The sequence below is a fragment of the Pseudophryne corroboree genome, chromosome 1 (assembly GCF_028390025.1).
Source record: "Pseudophryne corroboree isolate aPseCor3 chromosome 1, aPseCor3.hap2, whole genome shotgun sequence".
NCBI classification, from domain to species: Eukaryota; Metazoa; Chordata; class Amphibia; order Anura; family Myobatrachidae; genus Pseudophryne; species Pseudophryne corroboree.
In genome coordinates, this window is record NC_086444.1 from 587,537,835 (window position 1) to 587,559,314 (window position 21,480).

The window sequence follows — 21,480 nt, forward strand, 5'->3', positions numbered from 1 at the left end:
ACTGGGATGGGGGGGCAGTAGTGGTGAGGGACACTAAACAGGGTGGGAGACACTGGGATGGTGGGGCAGTAATGGTGGGGGGCACTGGGCAGGATGGGAGACACTGGGGTGGGGGGGCAGTTATGGTGGGGGACACTGGGCAGGATGGGAGACACTGAGATGGGGGGGCAGTTATGGTGGGGGACACTGGGCAGGGTGGGAGACACTGGGATGGTGGGGCAGTAATGGTGGGGGGCACTGGGCAGGATGGGAGACACTGGGGTGGGGGGGCAGTTATGGTGGGGGACACTGGGCAGGGTGGGTGACACTGGGATGTGGGGCAGTAATGGTGGGGGGCACTGGGCTGGATGGGAGACACTGGGATGGGGGGGGCGGTTATGGTGGGGGACACTGGGCAGGGTGGGAGATACTGGGATGGGGGGCAGTTATGGTGGGGGACACTGGGCAGGGTGGGAGACACTGGGATGGTGGGGGACAGTGGGCAGAGAGCACTGACCTTGGGTTGCTGCTCCAGTCAAAGCTTGGCCCCGCACACTGGCTGCAGCACCGCACTAATACACAGCAGCCTGCTGAGCAGTCCCTCCGCTCCGGCTGGTGCTGGGATCTGGCAGCCTGGTGTTTGTGAGGTGGCTGCCAGGGATCACTGCCTCACGCTTGCGGTGCGGCGCGGCCCGCTGGGAGGAGAATAGACAGTGCAGTGCCCAGCCTCGGCATCAGGAATCCACCAACAATGAGACACCATCAATAAGACATCCTGTGCAGACAGGAGGCGGGGCTTCCTGGCTTCTCTCCATGAAGTTACGATCGCACCCCTGCTGACAAAGGTACACTTCCCCCGCCTGCAACACTCTGACACGGATCTGTACTGTCTGACAGTGACAGCGGGGAGAAGGGGGGGTGACAGCGCCGCGGCCCGCAGACGTGTCTCGCCTCTCTCAGATTGCTGGATGGAAATGGGAAGCGGGCGCGCGGCTCTATTTGGTGTCACCCCATTGAAGGGTGACAACCGGGTGCGGGCCGCACTCCCCGCACCCCCCTCACGACGCCACTGCACAGATGGCTAAAAAGCGTCCGTCTGCGATTTCAGCCATTTTACAACTGCTACTGAATTAGGTCCTGTAAGTGCTGCCCGTTGCTGTGCTGCTTGCAGATGGGATGGACTATATATAGGGTGGTTTATGAAGTAAATCTCACTCTGATACTAGCCAGTGCTTCCCCAGCCATTGACCTCACCGCACGTCACTGGTTAAATTAGTACACTGTACACCTCACTCCCAGATGCAACTAATACACTCCAGGCCTCCGCTCCCCAGAAGCGTACCACTCCCTGGAGGTGCTGCATGGTTGTCACTCCTCCAGCTGCCTGATGTAGCAGAGCTGCAGACAGGTGGTGGGACAGATGAGGAGGGGGTGGGGTCTCAGAGAGGGGGAGGAAGGGCCAGGCAGTTCTTTCAGTGTGTGGCAGCTCTCCAGCAAGCAAATACAGTATGTGTCTGTGACTGTGCAACAAACTGCCAGTGCCTCTGCAACATGCTTTAAGGCACTGGCAGTACTATGATCAGCAGCACTACCAATCACACCTGCCTCCCCCTTCATTAAGGAGAACCTCTTCAAGTAGTATGTCCCTTTTGGGTAGTGACCATAGGAGCTATCAGTGCTGCAGTGCACTAGCACCTTCCTCTAACTTGCCTCACATCTACTCTGGCCTCAGAACACACGCAGCTCCACGGTGCTCAGCTCATCTGTCAGAATAGTACATCAGACAGAGGGGGCTTTTGGCACTGGGACAATGTAGAGGTGCCTCCTTCAGTGCTGGAGCCCATCAGCAACTGTTTCCATTGTTTCCAGCAGTTCTGCTCCTGTGTGGGGGTGATTGTGTTTTATTTTTTTTATGTGGGGTCCATTGATTTAATTTTTTTTACTGTGGGAGCTAATGAGCTTTATGGGTTTTTATGTTTTACTGTGGGGGCCATTGTGTTTTTTTTCTGTAGGGAACTATGTGTCCAATGTGTTTTCTTTTTTTCCTGTGGGGACCAATGTGTGCATGGTTTTTCCCATGAGGGCCAATGCGTGTGTGCTTTTTTTCACAAGAGGACCCTTTTTTTTTCCTGGTGGGGACAATGTGTGTGTTTTTCCTGCGCAGGATTGTGTACCTTTGCAATTTTAAAGTCTTGTTTTGTGTGCCACAACTTAAAAAAGGTTGAAAATCACTGGTGTATAAAAAAAATACAGTTCTCTGTTCATTTGACCAATTATTCCAATAATAAGTGTGCCCCTATCCCCAGTCTCCACCTGTCAGAGACATTTTCCTCTTTGAAATCTACCCGTATGAAAGTCATTTAGAAGATTTTTTTTTACTTTCATTAGAGCTGCATGGGGGCTACCAGGATGAGGCTGCTGCTGTCAGCCCTCTCCGAGCAGGTACAATTGACCTCAATCCGCAGTAACTCCAGCTTTCAGGGCTAGAATCTAGGACAATCCACAGCCTCATGCTGGCTGCGGGAGGCAGACAGGTAGGAGGCTGCTTTCTTCCCGTCATACCTGGCTGCTCTGTGACATGTATTCAAGCAGCTAATCAGCTCTGCCTCCTTTAGCTCCCCTCTTCCTCAGCAGTCAGCAGTGTCACCATCACGTCAAAACAGGCATATGTGGGCGCTACTGTAGGGGCGTTAATTTGAAGTTAAGCTGTTCGCTGGTGCTGCCCATGGGGAGGAACACTTTCAGGTGTATAATAGAGGATATTGTGATGTGGTGAATTTTGAAGTAGGGGGCAATGTGTGATAAAGATTTAAAGAATGGTTGGGGTACAGTGATGTGGTGAATGGGGTAGAGTGCATTAAAGAGGGGAGTGCTGTGAGAGGTGGACATTCAAGGGGGGAGGGATAATATAACTAGACCTGCCAACAGACTCTCTCACACTCTTGCCCATACCTGTCCCACAGTCACTCCCCTGTCACCTACCAGACCTGTCCCCTCACACTCACCCTGTCCCCTACCAGATCTGTCCCTGCACTTACCCAGTCCTTACACACTCATCTTGTCACCTGCCAGACCTGTTCCTGCATTTACCCAGTCCCAACACACTTATCTTGTCCCGTGCCAGATCTTTCCCTGCACACTCACCCTGTCTGCTACCAGACCTGTCCCCACACACTTATCCTATCACCTACCAGACCTGTCCCCACACACTCACCCTGTTACCTACCAGATGTGTTCCTGCATGCTCAAACCAGGCCTGCCATCAGGGGGGTACTGAGGGCACAGATGTCCCGGGCCCAGCCTCTCTGACAGGAAGAGATGGCCCGGGCCGCTCATGCTGCCGTCCGCCGCCGCGATGCTCCGCTCACTTTTCATTACCGAGTTCTCGCACTGTCAAAGGAGGGGGAGAGGACGCTGCAAGCTTCTATTGTAAATGTCCCTCCCAAAAAGGCCGCCGCCTTAGAAGAGACAGTTATTAAAGATACTAGAGGAGGCTCCTCTAGTATCTTTAATAACTGTCTCCTCTGAAGCGGCGGCCTATTTGGCAGAGACTTTTCAGTAGTAGCTTGCAACGTCCTCTCCCTTCTCCTGTGACAGTGCCAGATCTCATCATGAAAAAGGGACGGAGCTACACGAAACGAAGGGGGCGGAGCTGCACGGGACCAGGCTGCTACAGCTCCAGCCAGCCTGTGATAGGTAAGTTGAGGGAGAGTAAGTGGGAGAGTGAAAGTGTGTGTTTGTATGTATGTATGTATGTAGGTATGTGTATATATATTTATTTTGTATAGTAGCCAGAAGAATAGGCGGCACTCCAGAGACTTTGTTTCCAATACTTCTTTTTATTGAAGACGCATCCTACAATTGTTTCGGGCCATTGCCCGTCATCAGGGATGTACAACACAATACAAAAACAAAATATATACCCTCACCAGGACCTCCCCCCACCTGTAAAAACATTAACTTACCACACCTGTGCAGGCTGCCTCCATTCAGTCCACCACGCTGACCGCCGCCAACACTCACTGTGCGGCTGCTTCCGTACAGCGGGTGTCGTCATCAGGAGGCGCCCACAGGGAGGGAAGTATCGTACAATTTCAGTTACCTAGGCAACCAACAAAGCGTTGCCGTAGAACACACTGTGAATATGCCGCATAGCAAAAGTTTCTCTTTTATATCAATATCAATCCATGCAGGCAAATTATATACAAACCAAAACAAAACATACAAAAAGACCAATGTGTTAAAAACAAGATAAAAAATGGGACACTATCAGACCATTTGCTTACAAATCCCTCCAGTACGGAGGAAAAAACATATCAATAAATCATATTAGTAAGCTCTTTGAAGAAATAAATTCAGAAAAAGACAGAGATCATACTGCACAAACAGATAAACAATAATAAGAATATGTGCAGACAATACTGTGCAAACTGCATTTAAACAAAAGGCTACAAAAAACTGTGTAAGCCGTGTTGTTCATTCAATCCCCTAGGGGCCAATGTGTCCAACTTGAAAATCCATCGGCTCTCAAGTTGGAGCAGTTTTTTGCCCCTGTCACCCCCCCGTATGAATGCTGGAACCTGATCAATTAATTTACTTCTAATGCTCGCTATACTATGTGAAAGCTGGACACAGTGACGAGCCATTGGTTGCCTAGGTAACCAACAATGGCCCGAAACAATTGTAGGATGCGTCATCAATAAAAAGAAGTATTGGAAACAAAGTCTCTGGAGTGCCGCCTATTCTTCTGGCTGTTAATGGATCCTATATCCTAAGGAGGGCACCGGAGCAATTATCAAGATAGCAAGGGGAGTGCCGGCTACACTGCTGTTTTGGATTTGAGGTACATTGCATTACGTACTTCACAGCAAGGCACCCCATGCCATTGGATTTCTACACATCACAGGTGATATCTTCCTTTTTTTATGGGACACTGACTGTTATATTAGTGAGTGCAGTAAGGAAGTCTGTATACATGGAGGACATTTCTGAACCAGGTTGTGCTTTTGCCCAGCTGAACACAAGGGAGTGTTTCAGCTTTTCTGATGTAGAGGCTGAGCATATACTGAATACTTGTAAAGTACAAGCAGTGTCCTCTGAACCAGATAATGCTGACCTATATAAAGATCTTTATTTTCTCAGAAAACGAGAATTAGATTATACATATCATGCAATCACCCTGGCAGACTATTATAAAGAAAAGCAAATTCCAAGGGGCTTTAGGGTGAGGAATACCCCTACGATTGGGCGATACAGTGCCCCTTTTTGCAAAAAATGGGTCGGCATTTTGAATAAGTGTTCGATGGACCTGCTCTTATTGGTTATTGAAGAATCGTCTAAAGAATTGGCAGCAGTAAAAGCCAAAATTTCTGAATTTGAATTAAAACACAAACCAACCCTGATTCAGGACACTCAAACTAATTGGTTTGAGAAATTATCTGCACAGATGGATCAATATAAGAAAGATCTAATCAAGTTTAAACGTGACAAAAAGCGCATAGTCCAGCAGGATTATGAGCAAAACTGTGTATATGTGTGGCTTAATGCACCTGCACCCTGTAATCAACAAAAATCTTTTAACCGCAATAGGAGAGCGAGGGCTCAGTTCACTGACTATGAAGCTTCGAGTACGTCTGCAAGTGACAATGATGCACAGGTAGCGACTACATCTAAGCAAGCGCACCCTTTAGGGGTAGAAACCCGGGCCACATATGGCAAACCACCAGCAAAAGGACGAGGAGAGGGGGCCAAACCAAAAGGCAGAACAAAAACCTCAACTCGCAAGTGAAGGATTTGGTGTTTAATCTTTCTAAGACTCCATTAGATGAACTTGAATATCAGGTTCTGGCCAAGGGCCTTTCTTTTATACCTACAGTTCATCATGATCCTTTTCAATGGAGAGTTGAATCCTTCAAGTTTAATAGGACATTAAAACTACGTGAACATTTCCAGACAACTCAAATGTCTATAGTTGCGAACACAACAGATATTCCTGTGCAACTTAGAAAATTGCAACCAAAGTCTAAATTCGACCCAGCGACGAATAGCCCTTCTATTTAGACCTTTTCTCGTCTTATGGATTGTGTGGTTAATAAAAATGATCAGAACGCGGCAGGCCATAATAATCTGACTAGGACTGAACGACAAGCCTTAAAAAATCTACAGTCCCGTACAGATATCATTATCAGAAATGCAGATAAAGGTGGGGCAATAGTCGTTCAGGACTTGTCTGATTATATGGCCGAATGCTATAGACAACTATCTGATGTTGATATATATGAAAGGTTAATACAAGATCCTACTGTAGAATTCAAATGTGAGCTGGACAGTGTGTTATCCAGGGCAGTTTCCAATTCATGGATTTCCAATGAGTTGGCTTCGGCTTTAAAAACTGCATATCCTATTGTACCCTTGTTTTACACACTGCCCAAGCTTCACAAGGATAGTAAAAATCCCCCTGGTAGACCAATCATCTCTGCCAGGGGGTCATTATATCAACCAGTGTCTGTATATCTGGATGCATTGCTGAATCCGTGTGTCCAGCAGACTGTATCTTATCTTAAAGATACCAACAATTTGCTGACTCGTCTAGACTCTTTGGGACAACTCCCGCCTAGCACAATATTCTGTAGTGCTGATGTGGTGGGACTGTACACGTGTATCCCCCATGATTTGGGGATAGCCGCAGTAACAGCATTAATTAAGAACAACCCCATTTATGTTGGCCCTCCATTGGAGTTATTTATAGAATTAATAACTCTTGTACTAACTAGAAATTATTTCTTATTTAATGGAGAATTTTATTTGCAGAAACTGGGCTGTGCGATGGGGTCCAATGTGGCCCCATCGTACGCTAATGCATTTATGTGTTGGATAGAGAAACCCCTCCTATTGAGCAACCCGTACAGTCATCACGTCATCTTGTATGTCAGATACATAGATGACTTGCTGATTGTGTGGGGAGGTTCTAGGGAGGAGTTACAGCAATTATTGGATAATCACAACACTTCTACTAGCGTTGTGAAGCTGACCTATAATTTGAGTACCATCAGCGTTAATTTTTTAGATGTGAGTATTACACATACCAATGGTCAATTGATTACATCGATGTATGTTAAAGAAACGGATCGTAATACTGTTCTTAGAGGAGACAGTTTTCATCCCCCTTCGTTGAAGCACGGGTTGCCATACTCCCAAATGCTTAGAGCACGATGTATCACCAGTGATCCCTCCATGGTTGATTCTGCTCTGGAGGGTATGGTATCCAGGTTCCAACAGAGGGGATATGATAAAAAATTGCTGATGGATACAAAATTTAGGGTAAGTCAGATTCCAAGAGAGGTGGCCCTGAAGGGAAAAACATCGACGGTTAATGACCAATGTAGAATTCCTTGGGTAAACAGGTATACTAATAAAAGTGGGAGTACGTGTAAAGAAATTAAAAAGATCTGGCCCATTATTAGTACAGATAAAGATTTACCTGGCCTGTACAATACCCGTATTATGCCTGCATATGCTAGGGGGAAAAATCTCAAAGACAGGTTGGTAAAATTAGATATAACGGATTTAATGAAACCAAAATCCCAGGCACATTTTCTATCACGAAAACCTGGTTGTTTTAGGTGCATTGGATGCACCACATGTCGTTCTATGTTGATTGGTGATTCTATTTGCCATCCCAGATCAGGTAAAAAATACACCATTAATTTTCCACTCACGTGTACTTCACGCTTTGTTATTTATGTTCTGTCTTGCCCATGTGGCTTGTATTACGTGGGCAAGACAGAATGTCAGATCAAAGAAAGAATGGCTAATCACAGATCGTCCATACGAGCAGCCTTGAAGTCGGGCACTAGTGATCAGCCAATGGCTCGTCACTGTGTCCAGCTTTCACATAGTATAGCGAGCATTAGAAGTAAATTAATTGATCAGGTTCCAGCATCCATACGGGGGGGTGACAGTGGCAAAAAACTGCTCCAACTTGAGAGCCGATGGATTTTCAAGTTGGACACATTGGCCCCTAGGGGATTGAATGAACAACACGGCTTACACAGTTTTTTGTAGCCTTTTGTTTAAATGCAGTTTGCACAGTATTGTCTGCACATATTATTATTATTGTTTATCTGTTTGTGCAGTATGATCTCTGTCTTTTTCTGAATTTATTTCTTCAAAGAGCTTACTAATATGATTTATTGATATGCTTTTTCCTCCGTACTGGAGGGATTTGTAAGCAAATGGTCTGATAGTGTCCCATATTTTATCTTGTTTTTAACACATTGGTCTTTTTGTATATTTTGTTTTGGTTTGTATATAATTTGCCTGCATGGATTGATATTGATATAAAAGAGAAACTTTTGCTATGCGGCATATTCACAGTGTGTTCTACGGCAACGCTTTGTTGGTTGCCTAGGTAACTGAAATTGTACGATACTTCCCTCCCTGTGGGCGCCTCTTGATGACGACACCCGCTGTACGGAAGCAGCCGCACAGTGAGTGTTGGCGGCGGTCAGCGTGGTGGACTGAATGGAGGCAGCCTGCACAGGTGTGGTAAGTTAATGTTTTTACAGGTGGGGGGAGGTCCTGGTGAGGGTATATATTTTGTTTTTGTATTGTGTTGTACATCCCTGATGACGGGCAATGGCCCGAAACAATTGTAGGATGCGTCTTCAATAAAAAGAAGTATTGGAAACAAAGTCCCTGGAGTGCCGCCTATTCTTCTGGCTGTTAATGGATCCTATATCCTAAGGAGGGCACCGGAGCAATTATCAAGATAGCAAGGGGAGTGCCGGATTCACTGCTGTTTTGTTTTTTATTTTGTATAGTAGTTATAATTTATTTATTTTTTTTAGTGGGGGGGAGGGCATGCCTATTTTGCTAGTCCCGGGCCCCAGAATTTCTGATGGGAGCCCTGGCTCAACCTGTCACCTACCAGACCTGTTGTCACACACTCATCCTGTCCCCTACCAGACCTGTCCCTGCGCACTCACCATGTCACCACCAGACCTATCCCCTCACACCCTGTCACCGACTAGACTTGTACTCCATGCCCCCTATCATGGTGCCCCTCCCCTTGTCATTTTGTTCTGGATCTGCCCCTGCATGATTTTGTAAAAAGTGTTTATGTAAACTAAACCTTTTTAATTTGTCTCTCATGAAAAAAAGAAATGTCATTTTGTTGAGAATGATTCAGAGGTGGACACAGAAGCGCATGCTGCAGCAAATGCCGCTACATACTCTGCAACTTTATGCAAATGCCATTACATACTTTTTCCCTGCATTTACATTCATGTGGCCACATGTTCAATGGCTGAGACACTTTCACCATCCATGCATGCATTCAGGGCCGGTGCTAGGGTGTTCGGCGCCCTCCTGCAAACTATAAAATTGCGCCCTCCCTCCCTTAACTCATAAAGGGCCAGCGTGCATCACAAAAGAGGGGTGTGGTCTCACATTGAAGGGTGTGAGCACACAATAGCACCTCACAATAGTACCTCCAATGAAAATTACGCCCCACTGTAGCACAAGCTTATTCACATTACACTGCACATTGGGGGTCATTCTGACCCGTTCGCATGCAGCGTTTTTTTGCTGCGCTGCGAATGGGTGCGGAATGCGCATGCGCGGCCGGCGCAGTGCGCGTGTGCGATGTTGCCCGGCGACAGGTGTCTCCGGGTTACGTTGCGGCTACCGGCGGAAGCGGTCGCAGTGGCGACCGCTAAGAAGATAACCAGGAAGGAGGCGTGGATGGGCGGATCCGGACCGTTTGAAGCCGTTTTTGGGGAGTGGTGAGTAAAACGCAGGCGTGTTCAGGACAACGGAGGGCGGAGGAGTGACGACAAAGCCGGGCCCATCATCGCTGGATCCATCGCACAGGGTAAGTATGTACAGGGCTAGTCTAGTTTTGTGGGAAACTTTTTTAGCTTAGCAGGGCTGCACAAGCGATCGCAGCCCTGCTAAGCTAAAATACACTCCCCCATAGGCGTGGACTATTGATCGTAGCAGCGGCTAAAAGTTGCTGGCTGCAATCAACTCGGAATGACCACCATAGTCCCCATGATTCATATTACAGAACATAGTAGTGTCCCTTATACTTATGTCCAGCATTGCCTGGGTTTATTTTTTTTTTTTTAAGCTATTATTCCCAGCACTGCCTCAGGCTACTTTTACGTTTTCTCTTTTCCTCCTCTCTCTCTGTACCCCCTTTCCCCATCTATTTTCCATCCCCTCGTTCCTCTTCTGATTCCCACTACTTTGGCAGTTAGAGGGAGGGTGAGGGCAGGACGCTGACGAGAAGTTACAGGGAGGGTGAGGGCAGGGACGCAGAGGGGGAGTTACAGGGAGGGTGAGGGCAGGAACGCTGACGGGGAGTTACAGGGTGGGTGAGGGCAGGGACGCTGACAGGGAGTTACAGGGTGGGTGAGGGCAGGGACGCTGACAGGGAGTTACAGGGAGGGTGAGGGCAGGGATGCTGACAGGGAGTTACAGGGTGGGTGAGGGCAGGGACGATGACGGGGAGTTACAGTGTGGGTGAGGGCAGGGACGCTGACGGGGAGTTACAGGGAGGGTGAGGGAAGGGACGCTGACGGGGAGTTACAGGGAGGTGAGGGCAGGGACGCTGACGGGTAGTTACAGGGAGGGTGAGGGCAGGGCGCTGACGGGGAGTTACAGGGAGGGTGAGGGCAGGGACACTGAGGGGGAGTTACAGGGAGGGTGAGGGCAGGGCACTGACGGGGAGTTACAGGGAGGGTGAGGGCAGGGTGCTGACAGGGAGGGTGAGGGCAGGGACGCTATTTCTTTGATGCAGAGCAGCCCACAGGGGAGGCGGAGCTCAGTACTCAGAGAGGACTCTGAGCCTTGGTAGTGTACAGAGACAAACGCAGGATTTTCATGGGGGGGGGGGGGTTCCGTGTGTGTATTTTTCTGTTAGTAGCTAGGTCCAGCACTCAGTAGATCTCTCCACATACACTCGCTGGGTGCGCTCCGCAGATACCAGCAAGGACTCCTGGACATGTACTGTAGCAGCGAATGAAAATCAGAATAACAAGGATGTAGCAAACTGCAAAAAGAGGTAGTTAAATAATGATACCCATACAAAAGTGTGTGTATATATATATATATATATATATAATATGGGATGCGGACGGCATTTTGACATGTGGTCATAATGGTGATGCTGGAACTCCAACCATTGATGAAATGCAGACTCTGGATTCCCAAATGCCGACATCTTGATTGTAAGTATGCAGTGACTGTCAGTGTTAGCCCGTGGAAGGGCGAGGTTAGGTTTAGGGACCACCCCGGGGGGTTAGGGCTAGGCTGCAGGGAGGGAGGGTTGGGGCTAGGCTGCGGGGAGGGTTAGGGCTTAGCTGCGGGGAGGGGGGTTAGGGTTAGGACCCCAATGGGGAGGGTTAGAGTTAGGGTGGGGTGAGTTAGGGTTAGGCTGCCGGGAGGGAGGGTTAGGTTTAGGCTGCGGGGAGGGGGGTTAGGTTTAGGCTGCGGGGAGGGGGGTTAGGTTTAGGCTGCGGGGAGAGGGGTTAGGTTTAGGCACCACTGGGGAGGGTTAAGGGGCGTCTTGGGAGAGGGTGAGTATACCTTCTGTCGGGATTGTCTGCATCGGAATGCTGTGGTTGGTCTTCTGACCGCCCACATCCTGGACGCTGGGAAATCATATCACACATAAATATATATATATATATATATATATATATATATATATACATGCATATTAACACAAGACACACAAACACAGCTAGGACTTTGTGGGCCCCATAGCAACATTATGAAGGGCCCTCCACAGTTACATTACAAGAGCCTTCCACTGCTACATTGACATGAATATATTTACTCCTCCTCCTCCTCCTCCTCTCCCCCCCCTCCCACACACACACACACACACGCACACACACGCACACACACACAAAGTTATCAGTGATCTGCTCACTGTCACATTAGTATAAATTAATTTGCTCCCTCTGACATTAATATTCTCTCCCTCCCAAGTGACATTAACAGGACTCTACTGCTCACACAGGTCGTCCTTGGCTCCTCCTCCATCAATACTTTGTTATCACCTGGGATGGGCAAGGGTAGATGCTAGATTGAAGTGGCGATGGCAAGGGACTGCAGGGAAGCACCAGTATCCGACTCCAGGCAGGTTCCTCAGTAGTAGAATGCCATCAGGTTGCGCACGGCAAGTGCAGAGACCTCCGAAAAAATTGTGGTCCGACTCAGGGGGGGTTTTGGGTATGTAGAACTCCCCCCCCCCTTCCTTGCGTGCGGTGGTCTTCCTGGGCGTGCGGGCAGGAGGAGCGTATAATATTTGTGCGGCGCATCTCTTCAAGTTGCCGGCTGCCCCTGCTGCCTGTGATGAGTGTTACAGGCGCTGGCAGCAGCGGCACCCGGCAGCAACAGGCGGGACATTGCAGCTCCGTTCGTAAGGAGGCAGAGAGGGGGAGCGCTGCTGCTGCCTGTCAGAGTGACAGGCGCTGGCAGCCGGCAGCGAAAGTGCACAAGGTAGCAGATCAGGGAGAGCGCCTCTCCGACCCGGCGCCTCCCTGCATTGCAGACCTCGCTGAGCGGGTGGCGCCGGGCCTGCATGCATTAAACCGATTGGTGTTTCCTTAAATGCCACCATTGGTCGCACCACAGGAACTAGCCCTATGGCAGATGCAGTTTCTCCATCTGACCATGCCCTCCAATGCTTGCTGCTGCGTGTCTGTGAACACACCCACGTGCATTGACACTCCTGCTACACTCCTATAATTAAACAAATATTCTTTGTGGGGATTTCTTTCTAGTCACTGCCCAGGAACGCCTATCACTTTTCCACAACATTTCTGATACCATACATCTCAATCACAACATCGCCTTTCTGCATACACTCTGGTTTTAGAATTTTTTATGCAGTTGCATAGATTGCCGAATTACGTGAACATTGGCATTGCATACAGAATGCGTGCTGCGCTGAATCAGGCACTGAGTATGATAAAATTACAGAGGGGCCAATGTTAGGTTGGACACATTTTGCACCAAATACTAAATACAATGCTCCATAAGAAAATAACAGGATTTTGGTACTCACCGTTAAATCCTTTTCTCCTAGTCCGTAGAGGATGCTGGGGACTCCAAAAGGACCATGGGGTATAGACGGGATCCGCAGGAGCTTGGGCACACTAAAAAGACTTAAAACTGGGTGTGAACTGGCTCCTCCCTCTATGCCCCTCCTCCAGACCTCAGTTATAGGAACTGTGCCCAGGAGAGACGGACAGTACAAGGAAAGATTTTTGTTTTAACTAAGGGCTACCAAACTACCAGCCCACACCATAAACATACCGTACAACCGGAATAACGCCACACCAGATAACAGTATGCATAAAACTTCAGCAACCAGCTGCAACAAACCAATACACAACTCGTGTACAAACTAACTTAACCAGTAAGAAAACTAGTGATGTGCACCGGAAATTTTTTGGGTTTTGGTTTTGGATTCGGTTTCGCGGGCGTGTTTTGGATTCGGACGCGTTTTGGCAAAACCTCCCTGAAAATTTTTTGTCGGATCCGGGTGTGTTTTGGATTCGGGTGTTTTTTTTACAAAAAACCCTCAAAAACAGCTTAAATCATAGAATTTGGTGGTCATTTTGATCCCATAGTATTATTAACCTCAATAACCATAATTTACACTCATTTTCAGTCTATTCTGAACACTAAACACCTCACAATATTATTTTTAGTCCTAAAATTTGCACTGAGGTCGCTGGATGGCTAAGCTAAGCGACACAAGTGGCCGACACAAACACCTGGCCCATCTAGGAGTGGCACTGCAGTGTCAGACAGGATGGCACTTCAAAAAAATAGTCCCCAAACAGCACATGATGCAAAGAAAAAAAGAGGCGCAATGAGGTAGCTGTGTGACTAAGCTAAGCGACCCAAGTGGCCGACACAAACACCTGGCCCATCTAGGAGTGGCACTGCAGTGTCAGGCAGGATGGCACTTCAAAAAAATAGTCCCCAAACAGCACATGATGCAAAGAAAAAAAGAGGCGCACCAAGGTCGCTGTGTGACTAAGCTAAGCGACACAAGTGGCCGACACAAACACCTGGCCCATCTAGGAGTGGCACTGCAGTGTCAGGCAGGATGGCACTTCAAAAAAATAGTCCCCAAACAGCACATGATGCAAAGAAAAAAAGAAGCGCACCAAGGTCGCTGTGTGACTAAGCTAAGCGACACAAGTGGCCGACACAAACACCTGGCCCATCTAGGAGTGGCACTGCAGTGTCAGGCAGGATGGCACTTCAAAAAAATAGTCCCCAAACAGCACATGATGCAAAGAAAAAAAGAGGTGCACCAAGGTCGCTTTGTGACTAAGCTAAGCGACACAAGTGGCCGACACAAACACCTGGCCCATCTAGGAGTAGCACTGCAGTGTCAGGCAGGATGGCACTTCAAAAAAATAGTCCCCAAACAGCACATGTTGCAAAGAAAAAAAAAGGCGCACCAAGGTCGCTGTGTGACTAAGCTAAGCGACACAAGTGGCCGACACAAACACCTGGCCCATCTAGGAGTGGCACTGCAGTTTTCTAGCGAGAGGATGAGTGCTTCCATCCTCATGTGAATCTGAACCACTAGCCATGAACATAGGCCAGGGCCTTAGCCGTTCCTTGCCACTCCGTGTCGTAAATGGCATATTGGCAAGTTTACGCTTCTCATCAGACGCTTTCAATTTTGATTTTTGGGTAATTTTACTGAACTTTTGTTTTTTGGATTGTACATGCTCTCTACTATGACATTGGGCATCGGCCTTGGCAGACGACGTTGATGGCATTTCATCGTCTCGGCCATGACTAGTGGCAGCAGCTTCAGCACGAGGTGGAAGTGGTTCTTGATCTTTCCCTATTTTAACCTCCACATTTTTGTTCTCCATTTTTTAATGTGTGGAATTATATGCCAGTATCAATAGCAATGGCCTACTACTATATATACTGCGCACAACTGAAATGCACCACTGGTATGGATGGATAGTATACTTGACGACACAGAGGTAGGTAGAGCAGTGGCCTTCCGTACCGTACTGCTATATATACTGGTGGTCACTGTCAGCAAACTGCAAAACTAAAATGCACCACAGGTATAGAATCTAGATGGATAGTATACTTGATGACACAGAGGTAGGTAGAGCAGTGGCCTTCCGTACCCTACTGCTATATATACTGGTGGTCACTGTCAGCAAACTGCAAAACTAAAATGCACCACAGGTATAGAATCTAGATGGATAGTATACTTGATGACACAGAGGTAGGTAGAGCAGTGGCCTTCCGTACCGTACTGCTATATATACTGGTGGTCACTGTCAGCAAACTGCAAAACTAAAATGCACCACAGGTATAGAATCTAGATGGATAGTATACTTGATGACACAGAGGTAGGTAGAGCAGTGGCCTTCCGTACCGTACTGCTATATATACTGGTGGTCACTGTCAGCAAACTGCAAAACTAAAATGCACCACAGGTATAGAATCTAGATAGATAGTATACTTGACGACACAGAGGTAGGTAGAGCAGTGGCCTTCCGTACCGTACTGCTATATATACTGGTGGTTACTGTCGGCAAACTGCAAAACTAAAATGCACCACAGTTATAGAATCTAGATGGATAGTATACTTGACGACACAGAGGTAGGTAGAGCAGTGGCCTTCTGTACCGTACTGCTATATATACTGGTGTTCACTGTCAGCAAACTGTAAAACTAAAATGCACCACAGGTATAGAATCTAGATGGATAGTATACTTGACGACACAGAGGTAGGTAGAGCAGTGGCCTTCCGTACCGTACTGCTATATATACTGGTGGTCACTGTCAGCAAACTGCAAAACTAAAATGCACCACAGGTATAGAATCTAGATGGATAGTATACTTGATGACACAGAGGTAGGTAGAGCAGTGGCCTTCCGTACCGTTCTGCTATATATACTGGTGGTCACTGTCAGTAAACTGCAAAACTAAAATGCACCACAGGTATAGAATCTAGATAGATAGTATACTTGACGACACAGAGGTAGGTAGAGCAGTGGCCTTCTGTACCGTACTGCTATATATACTGGTGTTCACTGTCAGCAAACTGCAAAACTAAAATGCACCACAGGTATAGAATCTAGATGGATAGTATACTTGATGACACAGAGGTAGGTAGAGCAGTGGCCTTCCGTACCGTACTGCTATATATACTGGTGGTCACTGTCAGCAAACTGCAAAACTAAAATGCACCACAGGTATAGAATCTAGATGGATAGTATACTTGATGACACAGAGGTAGGTAGAGCAGTGGCCTTCCGTACCATACTGCTATATATACTGGTGGTCACTGTCAGCAAAACTCTGCACTGTACTCCTCCTATATAATACTGCTGGTCCCCAGTCCCCACAATAAAGCAGTGTGAGCACAGATATATGCAGCACACTGAGCACAGATATGGAGCGTTTTTCAGGCAGACAACGTATAATACTGGTGGTCACTGGTCAGCAAAACTCTGCACTGTACTCCTCCTATATAATACTGCTGGTCCCCAGTCCCCACAATAAAGCAGTGTGAGCACAGATATATGCAGCACACTGAGCACAGATATGGAGCGTTTTTCAAGCAGACAACGTATAATACTGGTGGTCACTGGTCAGCAAAACTCTGCACTGTACTCCTCCTATATAATACTGCTGGTCCCCAGTCCCCACAATAAAGCAGTGTGAGCACAGATATATGCAGCACACTGAGCACAGATATGGATCGTTTTTCAGACAGAGAACGGATAAAACTGGTGGTCACTGATCAGCAAAACTCTGCACTGTACTCCTCCTATGTTATACAGCTGCTCCCCAGTCCCCACAATTAAGCAATAAGCACAAATATGTGCATCAACATTAATAAACGGAGAGGACGCCAGCCACGTCCTCTCCCTAACATTTCCAATGCACGAGTGAAGATGGCGCCGACGCGCGGCTGCTTATATAGAATCCGAATCTTACGAGAATCTTTGAGGAAGCCCCTGTGGGAGGAGCGAAACGCGTCAGAAGCTGAACTGTTGGACCCCAGCTGAAGTTAGACCCGTAGTACATACCGGCCGCAGCATTCATCTGCTGGTTGTTTATTCTTGAGTGGAGAGGAGCCGCTCACCGGTGCCCGCAAACGGCACGTAGAGGTGGAGACCTGTGGAGCATTCAGACCGAGCAGGACAGGTTGTAGCAGGCGCCAGTGCAGGTGCCGTTTTCCACCCAGCTAGAAGCCAGTGTGGTGGACGTCGGGATGTACTCCTGCTGATACTACTTGCTCACACCTCACGTAAGATTCCGGTTGAAAACGGCTCTTATTCATTTTACTGACCTATGTTGGATTATTACATTCAAAGGAACTTTGATACAAAGTGACTGTCTATTGGAAACATCTATTATACGGGTTCTACCAGCAGCTACACTTGATCTATTTTTTTTACTTTGTAAATCAAGTCATTTAGCTATAAAGCTAGTTTTTACACCTCTGTGCACAGAATATGCTTTAGTCCACCTCCTTTTATTGGAAAGTATATATACTTGTCATCTTAGATGTTTAAACTACTAAGACCGGTCTTGTTTTATGATTTGTGATTATTCATATATTATTAAATATTTTTAATTCAATAGGAGTCTGTTACTTTTGTCAGCCATATCATATAAATATATAATATAGCGCAAAAGTTTTTAACAATTGAACTCAACCTTACGCAAAGGTTCAAATCAGGAAGACATGAGAAACCGTAAGACGACATCGAGGTCCCATGGAGCTACAGAAGGTACAAACGGCGGATTGATATGCATCACACCCTTCACAAAGGTCTGAACCTCTGGGAGGGCAGCTAACTCTTTTTGAAAGAACATAGACAAAGCCGAAATTTGCACTTTGATGGAACCCAATTTCAGGCCTGCATCTACGCCCGCCTGTAAAAAGTGGAGAAAACGATCCAAGTGAAAATCCTCTGCAGGAGCCTTTTTAAGCTCACACCAGGAAACATACTTCCTCCAGATACGGTGATAGTGTTTCGCCGTAACCTCTTTCCTAGCCTTAATGAGAGTTGGAATGACTTCCCTGGGAATACCCTTACGAGCTAAGATCTGGCACTCAACCTCCATGCCGTCAAACGCAGCCGCGGTAAGTCTGGAAACACGCATGGACCCTGCAACAACAGATCCTCCCTTAGAGGAAGCGGCCAAGGATCTTCCACCAGCAAGTCCAGAAGATCCGGGTACCAGGCCCTTCTTGGCCAGTCTGGAACGACGAGAATCGCCTGAACCCTTGCTCGACGAATGATCCCCAGCACCTTTGGAATGAGAGGAAATGGAGGGAACACATACACCGACTGGAAAACCCACGGAGACACCAGGGCGTCCACTGCAGTGGCTTGTGGGTCCCTTGACCTGGAACAATACCTCGGGAGCTTCTTGTTGAGCCGAGACGCCATCATGTCTATCAACGGAATTCCCCAGCGTCTTGTCACTTCTGCAAATACCTCTTGGTGCAGAGCCCACTCTCCCGGATGGAGGTCGTGTCTGCTGAGGAAATCCGCTTCCCAGTTGTCCACCCCCGGTAGGAAAACTGCTGACAGTGCGCTGATGTGTTGTTCCGCCCAGCGAAGGATCTTTGTGGCCTCCGCCATTGCCGCTCTGCTCCTCGTTCCGCCTTGCTGGTTTATATGGGCCACCGCTGTGATGTTGTCTGACTGAACCAGGACCGGTCGATCCTGAAGAAGACTTCTTGCTTGGAGCAGGCCGTTGTAAATGGCTCTTAACTCGAGAATATTTATGTGGAGACAGGCTTCCTGGAGCGACCATTTTCCCTGGAAATTTCTTCCTTGGGTGACTGCGCCCCAGACCCGGAGACTTGCATCTGTCGTCAGAAGTACCCAATCCTGGATACCGAATCTGCGTCCCCCCAGGAGGTGATGAGCTTGTAGCCACCACAGGAGAGAAATTCTGGCTCTGGGAGATAGACTTATCTTCCGGTGAATGTGTAGATGAGATCCGGACCATTTGCTCAGCAAGTCCCACTGAAACACGCTGGCGTGAAATCTGCCAAATGGAATGGCTTCGTACGCCGCAACCATCTTCCCCAGAACCCGAGTACAATAATGGATCGACACACTCGTCGGCTTCAGAAGTTCTCTGACCATCGTCTGCAGTTCCCGAGCCTTTTCTTCTGGAAGGAATACCTTCTGTAACTCCGTGTCCAGAATCATGCCCAGAAAAGGAAGCCGAGTGGTCGGAATCAACTGGGATTTCGGCAAATTGAGCACCCAACCGTGCTGTCGCAGAACCGATAGTGACAACTCTACACTTCTCGACAACCGTTCCTTGGACCTCGCCTTTATCAGGAGATCGTCCAAGTACGGGATAATTGAAACCCCTTGTTTGTGAAGAAGAACCATCATTTCTGCCATGACCTTGATGAAAATCCTCGGAGCCGTGGAAAGCCCAAACGGCAATGTCTGAAATTGGTAATGAGAATCCTGTATCGCAAACCTGAGGAAAGCCTGATGTGGAGGATATATCGGCACATGTAAGTAGGCATCCTTTATGTCGACTGACGCCATAAAATCCCCCCCCTCCAGGCTGGCAATCACCGCTCGAAGGGATTCCATCTTGAACTTGAAGACTTTCAAGTATGGATTGAGGGATTTTAGATTTAGAATTGGTCTGACCGAACCGTCCGGTTTCGGTACCACAAAGAGGCTCGAGTAGAACCCCTCTCCCCGCTGGGATGGAGGGACGGGAACAATGACCTTCTGTAGACACAATTTTTGAATCGCCGCCCGGACCACCTCCCTGTCCGGAAGAACCACTGGTAATGCCGAAATGAAGAACCGGTGAGGGGGCATCTCCTGAAACTCCAGTTTGTATCCTTGAGACACGATTTCTAACACCCAAGGATCCAGGTCTGATTGAATCCAGACCTGGCTGAATACCTGAAGACGGCCCCCCACCGGTCCGGACTCCCCCAGGGAAGCCCCAGCGTCATGCGGTGGACTTGGTAGCAGCCGGGGAGGACTTCTGGTCCTGTGCGCATGAGGCTGCAGGAAGTTTTCTTCCCCGTCCTCTACCCCTTTGAGGCGAGGAAAGATGAACCTTTCCCATGCCTGTATTTGTTGTAATGAAAGGACTGCATTTGTTGATGTGGTGTCTTTTTCTGTTGTGTGGGAACATAAGGAAGAAAAGAGGACTTACCCGCAGTTGCGGTCGAGACTAGGTCTGCCAGGCCGTCCCCAAACAAGACAGTACCTTTAAAGGGTAGAGCTTCCATAGACCTCTTGGAGTCGGCATCAGCATTCCATTGATGGAGCCACAAGGCCCTCCTGGCAGATATCGACATGGCATTGGTCCTTGATCCCAAGAGACAGACGTCCCTTGCCGCGTCCTTTAGGTAATCCGCAGCGTCCTTAATATAACCGAGAGTTAGAAGGACATTATCTTTATCAAAAGTATCCATGTCACTGGCTAAATTCTCAGCCCATTTAGCAATAGCACTACTCACCCATACCGACGCCACAGCAGGTCTGAGCAATGCACCCGTATTAGCGAAAATGGACTTCAGACACGTCTCCAACTTGCGATCCGCCGGATCCTTGAGAGCTGCCGTGTCAGGAGACGGAAGCGCCACCTTCTTAGACAAACGGGATAGAGCTTTATCAACAGTTGGAGATGTCTCCCATTTTCCCCTGTCATCAGAGGGGAAAGGATACGCCATATAAATCCTCTTGGGAATCTGCCATTTCTTATCCGGCGACTCCCAAGCCTTTTCACAAAGAGTATTCATTTCATGAGAGGGGGGAAACTTCACCTCAGGTTTCTTTCCCTTGAACAAGCAAATCCTTGTTTCCTGTACCGCAGGTTCATCAGAAATTTGCAAAACATCCTTTATAGCCACAATCATGTACTGAATACTCTTAACTAATCGTGGATGTAACGCAGCCTCAGTGAAATCGACCTCGGAATCAGAGTCCGTGTCGGTATCCGTATCCCCCACCTGAGTAAAAGGCCTCTTATGGGACCCGGATGGGGTCTGTACCTGAGATAAAGCCTCCTCCATGGACTTTTTCAACACACCTGTGTCTGTGATTCAGACTTATCTAACCTCTTAGATAAAGAAGCTACATTGGAATTTATTGTATTAAGGAGTGCTAGTAAATCAGGAGTCGGCTGCGTCGACAGTGCTACATCTAGCCCCGCATCCCCACCTCCCATAACCTCCTCTGGTGAATAACATTCAGGCTCCGACATGTCGACCCATAGTACCGACACACAACCCACACAGAACCGTCCCAGCAAGGTGACAGGCCCACAATGCAGCCCAGAAGAGGAGACAGAGGGAGTATGCCTGCTCACACCCCAGCGCCTGTATATTGGTACACGAATATATGTACCCAGCGCTGCCTTATTATCAAAAAGACTGGTACCCCACTGCGGCTCCCCTCTGGAGACGCCCCC